The sequence below is a fragment of the Pholcus phalangioides genome, unplaced genomic scaffold (genome assembly GCF_987345545.1).
Source record: "Pholcus phalangioides strain wild (caught in Gottingen) unplaced genomic scaffold, Ppha-v1.0 ptg000007l_1, whole genome shotgun sequence".
NCBI lineage: Eukaryota > Metazoa > Arthropoda > Arachnida > Araneae > Pholcidae > Pholcus > Pholcus phalangioides.
Window position 1 is genome coordinate 21086658 of NW_028301600.1, and position 18329 is coordinate 21104986.

Sequence of the window (18329 nt, forward strand, 5' to 3'; positions counted from 1 at the left end):
TGTATGTTTAAACTTGTAACGTTGTCAAATATTAAAGTTTATAACAATATACAGTTAAACCTCCTTTGTGTGCGACAGTCACCTCCAAACAATGACCACATTTTCATAGAATGTGTATCACATCCCATTTTCATAGAATGTGTATCACATCCCATTTTCATAGAATGTGTATCACATCCCATTTTCATAGAATGTGTATCACATCCCATTTTCATAGAATGTGTATCACATCCCATTTTCATAGAATGTGTATCACATCCCATTTTGAATCAACATTAATGTTAACTTCTGAACAACCAACATGAGACATGCAAATATAAGAAAATAATGCAGATGCTAAGAAAAATAGCTCTGATTTTTTTTCCCTCAAGGAATGAAATTCTTGAACCCTATAAAAAAAGTGGTTTTTCTTCATGGGTGAATAGTTTTGAAGATGTGGTTCAGACTCTTAGGGTCCACAACAGGGTTGTTTGGTTTAAACCAAGTGGTTTTTTTTCAAAAAGTGAAATAAAAGTGGCCAAAATATCATTTTTTCCTTGAAAAATATTGTTTCACCATAAGCCAAAATTTTTCTCTATATCTTTATCAAATTCATGAATAAGGATTGTATCATACATCTAAATGTAGTGGTGTATTATCTCGCAAGGTTTCTTTTTCCCTTCACAAAGCAGCAGCAACAGTAGTGACACCATCATACTAGGGGCAGGTGGTCCTATAATCCAATAAAGACACCAGCTGTCCCTAAAGGACAAAGACTAGTGTACTAGTAGTTACATTACCTCAGGCATTTTTTTCTTCCCCATAAGAAGTAGCACATCTATATGTGTCTTAATATTCAATAGTTGTTTTTTTATACTTTCACTGTTAGGCCTAGTTAATCAGGGTTCTACTATATAGTAGTAGTAAAAGATTTGAAAAATATAATCAGCTATATACAGGGTGATTATAATTAAAGTTTTGATTCAAAAACTATACAATAAGTACTGGTCAGAATGACTTGGAAATTTGCATGGATACTCCTGAAGCAATGGAATTTTCTTTGGCGAAAGAAAAATGTGCAAGTAGATGATGCTGTACTTGGCCAGCAGTATGATCTATTGTGTGCAGCCATATTATTTCGGCACTTCCACAGCATCAGTGTGTAGATAGAACAACTTCTATCAAGATGCACATCAATACCAGCAAAGCAGCTGCTGAAGACCCATTTTGCCAATAACAGGATTGCACGATACCTGGCCGGCCATCAGTTCATTTGACCTTGACCCTTACAACTTCTGGCTGTGAGGGTACCTCAAAATGTTATGAACAGTGGTCGGATTGCAAACTTTGAATTGCAAGCTTCACCGCATCCCCTATATGTTAGAAGTTCCTCGGGAATATTAACGTGGGGGCACGTTTGGTTTAATAAAGGTGAATTGCAAGCGCATCCACATCATGACCATGGCATATTCTGATCTGTTGAACAAGAATTTTTGTGCTTTCACCTCGTAGCCAGAACACGGTGGACAACATATTTAACATTTCTTGAGTAAGTTGTAGTTATTTGTTCAATTACTTCTTTTTTTTTTTTGTGATGTTTCCATGAACTATGAAATCGTGCAATGCTGTAATTAAGTTATTGTGCAATGACTGGCTATCGTTTCCATTGTGCAAGCAAATTTCCTACGTGTTGGATGATGTCATTAATTATATATTTTTTAGATATTTTTTCTCCTTTACCAAATGAAATTGCATTTTTTGAGGAATATTTATATCAATTTTCAAGTCATTTTGACAATCATTCTTTTTTTTTACAATGTTTTGAAATCAGAACCTTAGTTATAACCACCTTGTATATCGTAAATCATTGCTATTTAATCTGCATTATTTGTATTTCATTAAATACATTATATTCGCCTAATTTTTATTAGTTTTTGCAAAATAGCTTCCTAATTAAGCATACTTTAAGTAACTGGGGAAAAAACATCTTTATATGATTAACATTAAAAGAATTTTCAAACACACACAAAGTAATCCATCGAGTTAAGCAAAAAATAATTAAATTGCAAAAGTTGGTTTTTGTTAAAATATAAGAAATATTTATTAATTAAATATGAGAATAGTGTTAATTATATTAATAAACATTTTATTTTAATTAGAAGTTTGAATGATTTTTCAGAAATTTTATTGTTTTTAATGTTAATACTATTTAAAACAAAAAAAAACTGGTTTTTTGGTTTTTTAAAAAAAAACTTTTTACCAACCCTGGTACACAAGGAGTTATTAAGGGGTACGCTGGATATGTTTCAGAAAAGAAAGAAATTATAGTGAAAATATAACAAGCGGTTATGACAGCCCAGAAGGGTCCTTGATTCCCTTGCTGTTTGACCAAGAGTTTTTTTTTAAACACAAATTGAAAACACTGCTTTAGATAACTGCAAATAGTTGGGGGGTATATTGGAGGATGAGTCCAGTCTCTAAGAATGCATACCAGTGGAGACGAGGGTCACAGTACTATATATAAGTATTTTTTTAAAAATAATTTTTCTGTCACTTTCTTGTCAAAACCATTAGCATTTTGTAGCTTGTTTAATCTGCTCATTAAAATAAACTTAAAATTTCCATGTTTTAAAAATGAAATTAAGGATGTTTTAATGGTGTTAGCTTAATTTGTATGCACTATGTAAGGCAAGCATAGATAAACGAGGTTCCCAGGAACAGCACAATTTGTTTAACTTCAGTTACAAAGTAAAAACATCTTAAGAACTTGACAACATTAAAACTGTGTCTGCAGAGTTTTTAACAACAAAAAAATTTTTTCAATCCAAAATTTTAAAGGCAAAATGTTACAAAACCGCTTATTTTTATTTGTTATAGCATGTTATAATTTTACATGCCATCAAACTTATTCTTCTTGAAGTACTGAACCTTCCAGCAACAGTAACCTCTCAATAACAGCCACATTCTCATGGTCCCCTTGTGACCATTATTGTAAGGTTTCACTGTAATTAAATGCTTTATACACATTACTTTCTATAAACACTGTTTGTATAAAGGAAACAGTTATTTTCCGGATATTATGCTGAGGTGAGCTCGGAAAGAAAAGTCATCACGTCTCCGCCGGGACTCGAACCCAGGCCTCTTGCATACCGGGCAAGCATGCTACCATCTACACCACTGGAGACACATGAATCTGCCTTCCTAATTTCACGCACTGTGCCGTGAGGCGCTGTTTAATAATTATACTGTTAAAATTATACTGTTTGTATAATTTTTCTTCCCCATAAGCTTATTTTCTAACACTCTGGTAGTAGCTGAAATATCAAAATAAAGGTAGTTAAGAGGCAGTCATTATATATTAGTTTTATTTATTGACAAAAGTCCAGGTTTTTAATATTTCAAGTTAAAAAGAGAAACTTATATAACTTGAAAATTTTTTCATTTATATATTCTTTCAAGTGAAAAAAACGCCACCCTTATATTTCAGAGCTTTTGTATTTCTGCTCCGATATATTTTGAATTCTAATTTGCATGCTATCTTTGTCTGGCCAATCTGTTATTTCTTGCTGGCATTTAGAATTTAGATGCTGGTTGTCTTTATGTACATTCACAACATTTTTTAAATTTTCATTATAAAAGTGTTTCAGGTGTATTTTCAGACTTTCTAATCTTGTACATGACTACTTGGTCACGAACTTCGTAGGACTTTTTTTGTGTGTGTTTACTATGCGAGGCAAATTGAGTTAGAGTTTAGGCTTTTAGGAGTGTTTGATTTCAGAACCACTCGAGGAACTTGGCCCTAAGCTCCATTAGACTATGCAATAGAGGTTTTGTTCTTTATATTTATGAAGTTTTGATAAATTTATATTGTGATGTATTCTTTATTCTATATTTTTGCTCAGTTTCAGAACTTATGAGAAAGGTTTTTTAACCTGTGAGAGGATTTTCTGGATGGAACTGGTATTATTGGATTGCCTGAGCAGAAAAATTTAGAAATTCAGATTTTTATGTGCTGAATACCATATGGATGTAAGTAAAGAGCAGAAAAAGTAAATGAAGAAAAAGAAACGAAAAATTTTATGAAATATTTAAGAAAAATATATCGGTTCCAGACGTCCAAATATTTGTCCTCTTGCAAAACCTTTTCTGTATAATTACAGCCCTTCTTCCTTATTGAGAAGGAATGCCCTTTAGTCTCTAGAGAGATAGGTAATGCGGCAAACAAAAGGCAGTGCTTGTGGGGAGAGGAAAAAGAAATGGGTTGGTTAAATTTATGGAATTCACTTGAAGAGTAAATTTTTTTTTTTTTTTTCATGGAAGGTATTAGTTTCATTATTGATTTATTTTGTTCCCCCTTTGAACATTGTTTTTTCATGACTGATCCTATCAAGTATTTTATAGATATCTGAAAAAGAGTTTAAAATGCTACAGTAAACTTTCTTCAGATTAAGATTGAATTTTTTTTTTTAGAAATTGATCTTCACATTTAAATCTTTTTTTCACATACTTGGCATGTAAGAGCCTGGATTTGTATATTTTTCCTTATGGGCCAATTATTAGTACAACTTTCATCCAGAAATTTCAGTTTCTAAGATCTAATTTCAAACTTTCTTGTAAGACATTCTTCATTCCAACATTATTGCTAACCAGTTAATTTTTTTATGAAATAAGTTAAAACTTGGAATTAACCATCTTTATGACCTTATATTCATGCCAAATGAATAAACTTTTATGGTGCTGAGAAAAAATTAAGAATGAATGGAAAAGAAATTAAGAAATTACCTTGCATATTTTTTTAATGGAATTTAAAAAGAAATGCCACGCAGGTCAGTTTACCTTATTTTTAAGATTTTATTTAACCAAAAAAAACATTAAATCGAGTGATCTCAATGTTGTTTTTAAGAAACATCTGAATTGGAGATGGATGAGTGAAAAACAAAACATTGTAATGGTGGGTTCCATTAGTAGTCTTTCCCAAGTAAGTTTAATTTTTCAATGTTACATGTACAGGGTGCATAGCTAAGTTCCCTTGCCACAAATTACTGGCAAACCATTAATCCCAGAAGCATACTTCCAATTAGAAAAAGTATTCAAATAACGTGTATATGTCATTCAAATTGCAAGGGATTATATATAGTTATTAAAATAAATTTTTGATATGGTCACCCTGTCCTGAAAACTCGCCTGAGCTTAACCAAAAAAATTCCACACTTTTTTCCAAGTGCAATATTCGCTGAGATTTTTAAATTCAAAAATTAGAAAATGTAGGAAAGAACTGTGTAAACTAATGAGCAACACTTGTCTCCCACGTTTTCTCCAATTTTTGAATTCAAATATTTCAGCTAGTATTGCACTTGAAAACATGGGTTTTTTTGTGCTCGGGAAAGAACAGGGTGTTAGCATAAAAATATGTATAATTATTGAAAAATAATAAACTCCTCGCAGTATGAATGTCGTATCTGAAGTCTACACGTTATTTAGATACTTTTTTTTCCTAATTAGAAGTATGCCTCTAAGATCTATGGTTTGCCATCAATTTGCAGCTGATTTATGATGTCATGAGACCAGCTAAAGTTATTTTGGCATATAAAACTGTTTTGGACTTAAAACGTTATGTGAATCAAATGCTTAGTTTTGGGAAACTTTATTGAATATTGCCTTTGGGCTTTTCGTGCTTTCTAAATTACAATAATCATAAAGGTCAACTGTTTTGCAATATTGAATATTGTTATTGCACATTTTATCTAAGACTGTGATAGAAACAATAATGGTGTAGAAGCTTTTTGAATACAGACTTAAGCTTCTAACTTTTTTTTCCTCCAATAAAAAAAAAAAACTTGATTCATATTGGTGATTCCTAAAGTCATAAAATTGAATACGGGTATTTTAAATATATTTTTAGTATTCACTAAATTGTTTGAAAATAGATTAAATTTTTTGGCGTATGAAATATGTGATGAAATTATGAGACCCCCTTATATATATTAGTAAGTCACTAATGAATAATGCCAAGTGACACTAAAGAGGAAAAATAAACCAATTACTCCAATTTATATTTTTTACACCAACCCCCGAATGACAGCTTAAAAGATGGCTCCCCAAGTACTAATAAATTACAAACGCTATTACTCATATTGTCAATTTTTCTTGTGCAGTGATGACACTTGTTTTTGTTGTCATATTACTGCAAGGACAAGTGTCTTTATACAATACAATACAAATACAATGCCACAACAGGCAAAATGCCCAACGAGGTGGCTGATAAAAAGATGCCCATAAAAATATGGATGTCATATATATAAAAAAAAAACCAGCAATGCAATTAACACAAATTATAAACAATATATACACATGATAAAATATTACACAATGCCCATAAAGAATACTTATGGTTGTCTTATTCTAAGAATGGATAGCTTCTCGATTTACCCCAACATGTTTATCATATTTCTTTTTAAACGTGTTAATTGTGTTACAATTTACTACCTCCGGGGGTAAGCTATTCCATTTATTAACAACCCTATTAGAGAAAAATTCCCTGCGGCACCATAACCTTGCATTGTCCCTCGCCAATCGATACTGGTGTCTCCTTGTAAAAGCAGTCGATTGGCGGTGTATTAAAAGTTCATGGCCCATCCTATCCATCCCATTGAAAATTTTTTAACACTTCGATCATATCTCCTCGACACCTACGTTCATCCAATGTAAACATATTCAAAAAATGAAGTCTCTCTTCATAACTCAAGCCCTGTGTGCCAACAAGGACATGCGTAGCTCTTCTCTGCACCCCTTCAACCAATTCTATGTCCTTCTGTAGGTATGGTCTCCAAAACCTTACAGCATACTCCAGTCCAGGACGAACTAATCCTCGAAAAAGCGGAAGAATGACTTTAGGAGAACGCGAAGAGACCTTTTTGAAAATGAGACCAAGCATTCTATTCGCTTTTTTGACCCCCGCTGAACAATGTTCAGAAAACCTAAGTCGCTCGTCAATGAGAATTCCCAAATCGGTGACCCTAGTTGAATCCGGGATAGTGACACCGTTCAACTCGTAAGAGAACCGTGGGTTGTTCGAACCAAAATGAGCGACCATGCACTTATCTACGCTAAACGTCATGCTCCATTCATTTGCCCATGCTGCAATCTTGTTTAAGTTGGTCTGGAGCAACTCCCTATCGCTTTCATCCCCAATTATCCCCATTAGCTTCACATCATCTGCGAATTTGCTAGTAATCCCATCAATACCCTGATCGAGTTTATCGATAAAAAGTGAAAAAAGTATGGGGCCAAGGACACTTCCTTGAGGAACTCCACTTGTGAGGTCTGTCCAACCAGAGAATTCCCCGTTCACCATAACTCGTTGTGACCTATCTCTTAACCATGATTCTATCCAATTCAGCAAGTTGCCTCCAATTCGAATCTCGTGTAAACGCTTCAAGAGTTTGCCATGTTGGACCCGATCGAATGCCTTCTGGAAATCAAGGTAAACAACGTCTAAATTTTTGCTCTTACCCAAAGCCTTAGTCATGTGATCATAGAAGCAAAGGAGGTTAGTTACACATGACTTCCCCTTTAAATATGACTATAGGGCTCTATGAGGGAAATATAAATTAATGTTTTTGTAATTAAGGAAAAAAGTTTATTAATATTATGTTACTTATAAATGATATAAATGTTTGTATAAAACACTTTTTCAATCATGTGTACAGCACTCTTAAATCCAACACATATCGGACCAGTATTGAACTAAATTACAAGAGAAGGTAGTTGAAAATATATATAGTGGAACTTTTTGGTTTGAGTTTCACAAGAAAAGTTTTGTACTTTGTTTAAGGTGCCTACACATGTTACTGCAAGCCTGACAAGCATGCATGTTCAATCTTTTTGTGCAAGCACGCACAACTTTTCTTTCACCTCCACATGGTACAAGCATTCTTGCACAATCGCCAATTTTTATACTTGAGCAATTTACAGAAAATTCACTGATAAGCAATTTGGCACATGTGAGTGACTGTCAGGACCAAGTGAACAAAAGAGTGGGTGAATGAGCAAGTCAACAATGAAGTGCACTCACTTGCTCAAGTTGGTGACCAAGTGAGCATATTCATGAGTGAGCAGGCAAGTGAATGAGCAAATAAAGGAGCAAGTGAAGTGACTAAATGCATTATCAAGTAAGCAAATGAGTGACCAGATGAGGGAATGAGGAAGTGAATGAGCAAGTCAGTGAGTGAATAAGTTGGTGACCATGTGAGAAAAAGAGCATGTTAATAAGTTAGTCATCAAGTGAGCACATGAGCGAGTGACCAGGTGAGCACATGAGCGAGTGACCAGGTGAGCACATGACTGAGTGAATGGGCAAGTCGTTGAGCAATTAAGAAAATAAGTGGATGGGTGTGTGAGACCAAGTGACTGAATGGGTGAGAGTAACTTAACCACTTTTGTGCATGTGCGCTTGTCTACTTGCTGATTCACTCATTTGCACAATTGCTCATTCACTCACTTGATCACTGACTTGCTAATTTACTCACTGATTTGTTCATACGCCCACTAATTTGCTCATTACTCACTCATAAGCAGAGCTCCCTGAAGCTTGAAGATTGATACGGGTACTCGCGTGGTTATGCTTGTGCAAACCCAAGGCTTGGACAAGCATGTATTAAAAAACTTGCTCAAGCCACTTGTGCATTCACAATGTTTATGTAAAATTCTCATACAGACGCTCAGGCATGCTTGTACAAAAAGATTGTACATGTATGTTTGTGAAGCTTGTAATTATATGTGTAGGCACTTTTATTCAGTTTTATGTGATTGCAACTGAACTAATGGTTCTTTGCTTTCATCTACACATGCAGTCTCCACTTAGCATGCCTCCCGGGAAAAACAACCTCCAAGAGTTTGGTAAGATATTTTTCACATTGTGCACTGCCTCAAGATCATTGAAGTCTGAGGTGGGGGGGGGGGGGGTCACCAAGAGAGCCTTCAATTCTGCTTGGAGAAAACTGTTGATGACATTATTAAACATGACTTTGAGTGGTTTTCTCATGAACAAGAGTAACCAGTTGCCAGAGAGATTGTCCTTGGTGGAAGACCACGAGACTGGAGGTAAATGAGGATGACATTCAAAAACTAGTAGAGAACTATGGCCAGGAGTTGACCACAGTCAAACTGATGAATCTCCATTGCGTGAAACAGCAAGAGCCAATGTCAGGGTCTAGTTGGAAAATGAGAGAAATTGATCTTCACTTCAAATACAAGCTCACAACAGGCACAATGCCCAATGAGATGGCTGAGGAAAAAGATGCTTAAAACAAGTATGGATGTCATGTATTTCTCTGAGAAATACAGCAACCCAATTGAAAATGCAATTATAAAAACTTAAAACTATATATACATGATAAAATATTATATAATATGCCCATAAAAACATTTTTAGTTGTCTTATTCTAAGTACGGAAAAGGTAAGTTTATTCATTAGACTAGTCTAATATTTGAGCCAAGTTCTAACATTATTCAAGACTATAGCTAGACTACTAAGCGTTGCATATCAAAATATTGAGCAATAAAAGAGTGTAGTCTTTTGTTGATTGGTGTTAAGGTAAGAAGGTTCTAAAGTATGACTTTATAAGCATTTTGGTTTCTGAACTATTTTTTACAAGAATATATTAAAAGCAATAATGAAAAAAATATAAGCTTTATAATTGTTTGGCTATAAACTATTTAAATTACTTAAAATTTGCACATATAGTGAAACCTCATTACAATGATACTGAATATAACAAATTCCTGTGCAACAATATTTTTTCAAGTGTCGTTTGGAAAAATAAATATACTCTAATGTTACACTGATGCCTTTCAATGTAACAATAATCCCTCTTCAACGATTTTTTTTTTGTTCCGCAGAGTATCGTTATATTGAGGTTTCATTGTATTTAAAGTATGTGATAATAGAGAATCTGGGTCAAACTGTTATGATGTAGACAGTTTCCAACTGCTACGAATTGTCCATAGTTTCTTTGGTTGTCTGCACTGAGCTATGGGAGATACTACCAAAATTGTTTTTTTTTTTTTTATAATATATATGTTAAAATTTTTATTTAGATCTTTTATCAGATCTTTTCTTGCAGTATTTTACATATTTTTATCTTCAAATGGTATCAATTTTACCAACTATCTATAGCTAAAGCACCTTGATAACCTGGCAGATTCGTTGACACCATCTTGGAGCAGCAAAAGCAATTTTTTATTTAAAGTGACTTCTAATCATTGAGAAAAGGGTGCATTGGGAGCAGGGATTAACTGTAGCAATACTATTGACATCACGCATCACTAAAAAATATTATATAAGTCGGCTTGAGTTTTCAGTATTCTTTACTATAGCAGGACTTCTACTTTTTGCTAAAATGTCTTACTTTTTTCTTATTTTCTAGGTTTAGTCACACTTTTCTTATTTTTCTTACCAAATCCTGTCAATTTTCTGCTGCCTGTGTTTCTCTTTCCTTTAAGGAGGAACTTTACCAGTTCAAAGTCATTAATTTTCTCCGTCCCTTCATTGAACTATCATTAGCTCTTCCCTAGAACCCCTTTACATATGAAGGTGTCTTACCCTTCCCGGGAGCATACCGTGTGACATCAGCATAACTTGATTTCAAGGCGCTTGGAATGAAAGCTCTTTGGTTAAAGAGTCATTTTATGGAAAAGCTGGTTGGAAACAAATTAGCATGAAAGGTGTACTACAACAAAGAATTTTTTCTCTTCTACTGCCATTCTTTCTTAATTACTGACGTACTGACTCGTTCTTTCATTTTCATCTTATTTTAAAATTCATCCTTTATTTTATTTGATTTTCAAAAGTTTTAGTACTAAGGGCAGAATTCCTTTTCGTATCCAAGCCTGTAGTGGGGGGGGGGGGAGACTTGGGGCTGTGCCCCCTGAAATATGAGAAAATGACCAAAAAAAGAATAGATTTGGCCATCTTTTTATCACTTTGTCCCACCCTCAAACGAAATTTCTGGCTACGGGCCTGGGAGCATCACTCAAGTTACATTTGTTTGTTCTATCGTTACTTTTGATTTTTTTATCATTACTTTTGTTAATTTTTTTAATGTTATTTGAAATGACGATTTAAGAGGGCCCATGTAGGAACTAACTTGCGTTCAACTGGAGAATACTCTTGTAGCTGGACAAGGTTAAAGAAGCACACAGGTATTTTGAATTTACTTACAATGAAAAAAATTATTTTGAAAAAAAAATCTGATTTGAAAATCACGATCTATCAAGAAATAAAATTTTTGCTATATTTTCTAACTGGATTTAAATCGCAGCAAGAAACCGTAGCCCTAAATATGATCGGAAGGAGAACTATTTATGAAAAGATGACAGAATCCTCTAATTCAATGTTTAGTTTAACACAATGGTTTTTAAATCGGATGAAAATTGGTCATCAGGTCGATAAAAACTCTGTTAACGTGCATTCGAGCCGTAAATAGAGGCGGATTCAATGGTGAGAGTGCCTTTGGCCCTTACTTTTCACTTTTTCCTTAATTTTAGGGGCCTAATATATTTTTTAAATGCCTGGGGCTGTCAACTGACCTTTATCCATCAGCTTCTGGTCATAACTTAATTTAGAGCATCTTCACTATACTAATTGTTTACTTAATATCGACATCTTACGTTCCATTCTTGGTGTTCTGTAAAAAAATCCCCCTTTTAGACCTCGGAAGTTATTGAAACGGTTTTGTCCCACAGTAGTTGCTGTAATAGAAGAGGGCGGGGTCTGGTTCCTTAAGTGCTGAACAAAAAAGGGTACCTAGTTTTTTTTTTCTTACTGTTAAAAAAATGGATACTGGCCCCGGGCGATTAGTAAATTTTTATTAATACTTGCGGCCCGGGTTGCTACATAGCGTGATTCGATCCAAAACCGGGAGAATAGTGCCCCTTCCAGCATTTTTGATGGAATGGTATATTTAAGAAAAGGCAATAAATTCCTTTGTAAAATTATAAAATTTCAGTCAAGGGGCAATGCTGTGGTGGTTGAGTGGTCATAGTGACTGACTTGAGTCGCGAGTTCGAACCCCATTGTCACCACAGTGGTGGTCGGCTGAAGTTGGTTTTCGGTGGTCTCCAACTTCAAGGTGCGAATGCGAGCCGATCTCCCCTTTAAAAAGTCTTGCCACAGAGAGAAACAGAACAAATTATAATTCAATTGTAACACATCACTTCTGAAATATAGATAGCAGCACTGAAAAATCAAACACAACACTACATACGCACTCAGACTTAGGCGCACGCACAATTACACTTCCGGCGCATCATACTAGGTAGTAAATTATTGAAGATGGTGATAGACTTGAGTTGTTCTGGGTTTGAAAGAAATAAAAGTCAAGGGTCAGTAAAATTGTTTCTCCTCCAGAAAAAAATCTTATTACAGCCTTGGTAAATCTGGTGTCGTGGATGGGGGCAAATTCACTGTTTTTGTTCGTGCAAAATTACAGGAGGAGTCGGTGCATGGTGACTTTTTTTCACGCTAAAATAGGTAACCCTGACATCAGCATCTTTTAACTGTATCAAATGCATTTATAAACCCCATGTGTCATTGATTCAATTTTTGTGTTCATTTTATCCTAATTTTCCATATTTCTATTGATTTTTGCACATTGTCGCATATTAGGTTGATTCATATTATTTTCAATTTATATTTTGTCTCATTATTGTTGTTACAAAACATATAAATCAAACAAAAAAAAAAAATCCATCAAGGGATCCTATATGATCCATACTGGTGGACCCCAATTTCATATGGGTAGTCATTTTCTATAGTTGAATCAATCAAGTATATAATTTATGTGTATAATGCATCCATTAAAATGAAAAACTAACGAGAAAAAAAATTATAAACACAAACAAAAAGGGGGAGACTGGGAAGAACAGTAATATCTATAAACATAATAGGTTGTTATACAAGTTATGATTTGCATAAATATTTATATTTATTGGTGAATCTGGTATATGCAATGAAATTAGTGTGTAATATGATTAGCAAAAAAAGGAAAAACAATATCAAAAAAATATTTTATTATAATTTACAAAAAATATATAATTTATAATTTTTTATGTGCCTTTTGTCAGCCATCATGAATTGACCACAGCGAAACAGATTCCTTGGCGCGTACAAGGTTCATGGGAAATTTACTGGCGAAGGCTGCAGTCTCTCTTTTTCTTTTTAAAATTATGGGGGGGGGGCACGCCAAAATTATACTGGTTCTGGGTGATGGAGTAAATGTGGTTCTTTTTCCAGGCGTGTATGTGTTGTGTGTAGAAAAAATTTATATTTATAAATTTTTCAAAAACCAAACAATTTCAAAACTGGTTTATTTTTCCCTCACCCTGGTGCAATAGTGGTATATCATTTTGGTGCCCCCCCCCCCCATTAATTTTTAACAGGAAAAGACACTCCACCCTTTCCAGCCATAGATGAAGATAGACTTGAAGGTCTTAGGAGTGTGGCACGATGATGTATGTCAATTCATACAAGCTTATATATTGATATACATCAATATATGTATATGTATGTATATATGTGTGTACACACACACACACACACACACACACACACACACACTAAGTAGGCTCTGCCATTAACCTGGGGGAATGGTGGATTGCTCCTTTCTCGAGTATAATAATTTGTTCAATTTATTTAATTCAATAATTTATTTAATTTTTAATTCAAGTTTAAAATAATGTTAAAGATTTTATAGTTTTTAATCATTGTGTTAAATTTCTTAATTTCTAATAAATATTCTAAGAATGACCCAGCAAAAGAAGTCGTTTCAAAGTATGTTGAATCAAACCAAGATATTTATCAAGAGCAAACTCAAAAGGAAACACTTATGCTAAATTATAAATTCGCAACAGAAAAACACTGCTGCTAAATATAAAATGGGTAAATTTTGGTAAAAGAAGCAAGATCAAGCGTTTAAAAATGCTTGAAACTGAAGAGAACAAAAGTACAACTTAACTTGCAACAGTGGAAAAAAACAAAAAAATGATTACTTTTCTATAATGAGTGTTTCGAGTCTCTTTATTTTTTTTTAAATTAGTGATAATAAATCTGCAAACTCAATCTAAAAACACTGTTATTGTAACTATTTTTGAAATCAGAAAAGGCATGTTAGCATTTATGTTTACATTTGCTGATTATTATTGAGAATGTAAAAATATAAATAGGCCTATCGAAAAGTCTCTATTTTTTTATATCGAAAAAATTTTTCTAGAAAGTTTTATCCATTTTGTGCCTTGGGGGACAACTTCTGAGCTGAGATAAGTTTTTTGGAGTGTGAAAAAAAAAAATACTGTGTACGCTATATACTGCATATATGTATATAAAAACTGAATTTTATTTACTGCCAAAATTTTAGTGCTAAAAAACAGATAAATGCTGCTGCAAGAATAAAATTTTTCCTCCTACAAAAATCAAATTTTCATTTTTCACCTCTTCAGTCATGTACTTTTTTGTCTACAAATAAAGGCTTCAGTGATTTATAACATAATTTTGACAATTTTTTCTTGCCCAAAATTGATTACTATAAAGCTGTTCCTCATTTTGTGTTAAAAATTAGACATTTGTGTAATGAAGCATTTCACTCATTCTCTTTAAAATCTAACCAAAACTAAGTATTTTTTTATAATTTTTAATTTCAAAATTAATTTTTTCAATCTCCTAATTTTACTCCAGTGGTATCTAAGTTGCATATACAGGGTATTCTGTTAATGGACCGACAAACTCAGAGGGTTAGTAGACATCAAGAGGAACAAAAATTGCTGTGGAACATGGTGTCGCAAACCATGTTGAGAGGGTGAAAATTGTGAAAAATGCATACAGGTTTTGACGTCACGCTGGAATGACAAAAAGCACAATAACTTCAAAAATATTTGATTAATTATTACAAGAGTTGTAAGTGGTGGCCACAGACTTCATTGCACAGTCTACAACGACGTAAAAACTATTCCCGGACGCACACGCTGGAAGATACCAGTTATGCTTTTGATGTCTGCCGCAGTGACAGCAATCTGCGCTACGAGATCCTCCAATGTGTCCACAGGCGTCGTATAAACGAGTGATTTAATGTGACCCCGTAAGAACCCATGAACGCATTCAGCGATCAACTGACATCCACTTTTAGTCTTTTCTGTACTCATTTGCATGTGTTTTTCACAATTTTCACCCTCGACATGGTTTACGAACCATGTTCCATGTAATTCTTGTTCCTCTTGATGTCTACTAACAACCCTCTCAGTTTGTCGGCCCATGAACAGAACATCCTGTATGTAGCTCCTTCCTCTTGCAGCTTATTTGAAGTCAAAAGGACTTTTCTATGTATATTTGTATATGGATTGGGTGAATAAAAAAAAATAATAATGGGATTGTTATACATGCAGCTCTTATGAAAATATCTTTGATGTTCAACAGGAGATGGTTAATAAGTGTTGAATATGTTTTGCTGATATTATCAATCTTCGTTACTTTTTGAGTGCTTAACATAGATACATTGATTTTGTCAAGCAAAGTTTATTGTATTTCTACCACTTTGTCTTCACATTTACTTCAAAATCTTTGCATTTTCAAAAGATGGTTTAGCAGTGATACTCTGGATTGAAACACTTTAAATCGTGAAATATTTTTTGCTGATTATGTTTGAACAGTTCATTAAAATATTCTAATGTCATTGTTGAATGTACAGCCAATTTGGGATATAGAATCAGAGATGATCAAACAGTAAATATAAGAAATATTTGCTGCTCTTGCTTCTCTCTCAGTTGTGCTGTAATGGCTCAAAGAATTAAAAAAAAAACACATCTGTCGAAACATTTATACAAACCTAGGTATGTAAATAAAATTTGTACTGGTTAAAAAAAGTTGGAGTATATTTTATGTGCTGTAACATTCATATCATAACATGAATGAAAAATTCATTAGAATGTGGATGGGACAAATTTTCTCATCAAACTGGGTTTGTAAAACTTTATAAGCAAGATACACTGTAATTAAAAATTAAGCGCACATATATTTATCAATAAATCTATCTACAAATTCCCTTCTGATTGATTTTCGATTTTGTTATAAAATCCTTTGTTATTTCAACAATGTCTTATGATTAAATTTAAAGCAGATGAGATTGACACGTATCTTCTGATTCCCCCTATTTATATAAATCCTTCCGAAGCAATTTTTTGATGGAATATTTTTTCCCTCCTTGATGGTCCACCATTCTGATCTGTCACCATTTAACTGCCACATATTTTCACACCTGATCATACAAGCTATGTCAGATTTGTATTGGTGAAACTTAAGTGTGTCCCCAGCATTTAGTGTGTTCAGTAGGTTTTGCCATCTATCCAGGACCGCAACTAGATACTTTCTCAAACAGGGCAAGCACATATTTTAGCACCCCAGTGTAATGTAGAAGCAGTTATAAAAGGGGAATTTGGTGCCCCCTTCTAGTCTGGAGCCCGATTCACCAAACCTGCCAGCTCTCTTTCCCCCCCTAGTTGAGGTCCTGCATCTATCCTCAAAATTGGTAAAATGCATGGATTTGAAATATAATGTATATATATTAGTGTTGTAGGTCTGTGTGGTCGTCATGGCTACCAGAGTTTTTTTTTCTTCTTCAAAAGAATAGCCAACTCAAAATCGGAAAACCTTAGAAAATCATATTTTTAGCCAATTACCACTGCACAATCATGGGTTTCAAACCAAGATTTTCACCAAAGGCAAAATCTGGGGGGGGGGGCATCCATGAAGATCAAGTTAATATTTTTGTAGGACATTAAAATATTGGAAAAAATACATTCTTACATTATCTGTTAACTTAAATTGTTTTTGAGTGTTAGCAACCTAAATGAATTTAAGCCATATTGTGATCAGCGCTGTAGATTTATTATTTATTTTTCACAATCCTGATTCTTAACCCAGCTAGCATGTTCATTTAATCTTGCTTTTATGCGCATCTGTTTTATATAACCAAGAAGGCAATCACCACATGGAATGTAGTAAATGCCCCATTGTTAATTCTGTGGTATAACATCTTTGGAGGTATGAAACCAAAATTTTTAGTTGACACATCTATGGTTGTTAGGTTAAGCTATTTGAGAATGAGTTTGATCTTTAGTGAGAGTATTGGATTGTAAGGTATGACTACTTTTTCTCAGTGGCCTCTGTAATGTTTACTATTGTGGTTCCTTGTGCTGGTTTCAAGAGTTTTCTACTTGAATGGAGCTACCCGATTGGCCTATTCAAATTTTCTTAGAATTCCGACTTGTAATGAATTTAAGCCATGGTGTTGCGATTGGTGGCGTTAGATTTATTATCGTTTATTAATATATTTTTGGAAGCCAGAATATATGTGCCTTTGTAAAAATCTAAATAAACAGTGGACTTTGTGAAAACTCTTGCTTCCTGAAATTTGAATCTATGGCCCTCTTGCAAACAGTGAGTGGCAATGTGGTCGATTTTTCACATTCCTGATTCTTAACACAGCAAGCATGATCATTTAATTTTGCTTCTATGGATCTCCTTGTCTGTCCTATATAACCAAGAGGGCGATCATCACATGGAATGTAATAAATGCCCCTTGTTTATTCATGGTATAACATCTTTAGGGGGCATGAAACCAAAGTTTTTAGTAGGCCACTATGGTTGTTAGATTAAACTTTTGGAGAATGGGTTCGATCTTTAATGAGAGTATTGGATTGTAAGGTATGACTACTTTCTTTCAGTGGCCTCTCTGTAATGTTTACTATTGTGGTTCCTCGTGCTGGTTTCAAGGAGTTTTCTACTTGTTTCATCAACGATCTTAGTGTTGAACCCCCGGTCTTTCACAATTGCTTTTTGGTTTCCAGTTCACAGTCTAATGTGTTGTGAATTAAATACTCTCATTATGTACGTATGAAATACTGAAAGTTTGTTGCATAGGATGACAAGATCCAGAATGAGGTGGTAGTGAGACCGAGAAAGGCTTATGATAGACAGGTTTGGAAATGTGATTTCTGTTTAGTTACTGATACGTCCAAGAAAGAGTTCATTGTTTCAAATTCGGCTGTGAACTGAATGGTTCTATCATTCATAACAAGTAACAATTGTTCTACGTCATCTTTAGAGCTGTCCCAAAGCACAAAAGTATCATCTGCATATTTCCAATAAAATGAGAAGGGCACCACATTCAATACGAAGTACGAAAGCCTGGATAACCAAGTGGAGATAGAGATGTTGTTCGGAAAGAAAATTCACATGTGGGGAATCGAACCACCAATCTCTCACTGTCTGGGCGAGTGTTCTAACCATTGAACTACAGAGG

General features: G+C 34.1%; 1 protein-coding gene across 2 annotated transcripts in view; it reads left to right on the forward strand.

Annotated features, from left to right (window-relative positions):
* Positions 1 to 18329, forward strand: part of ps (RNA-binding protein Nova-1-like protein passilla) — a 108530-nt gene that overhangs the window by 65806 nt on the left and 24395 nt on the right. Inside the window, exon 3 of one of the 2 annotated variants that reach the window (XM_089232836.1) lies at positions 3882 to 4008. The exons of the other annotated variant lie outside the window; for it this stretch is intronic. The gene's annotated coding sequence lies outside the window, so the exon portion shown is untranslated. The remainder of the gene's footprint in view (positions 1 to 3881; positions 4009 to 18329) is intronic. 2 annotated transcript variants of the gene reach the window in all.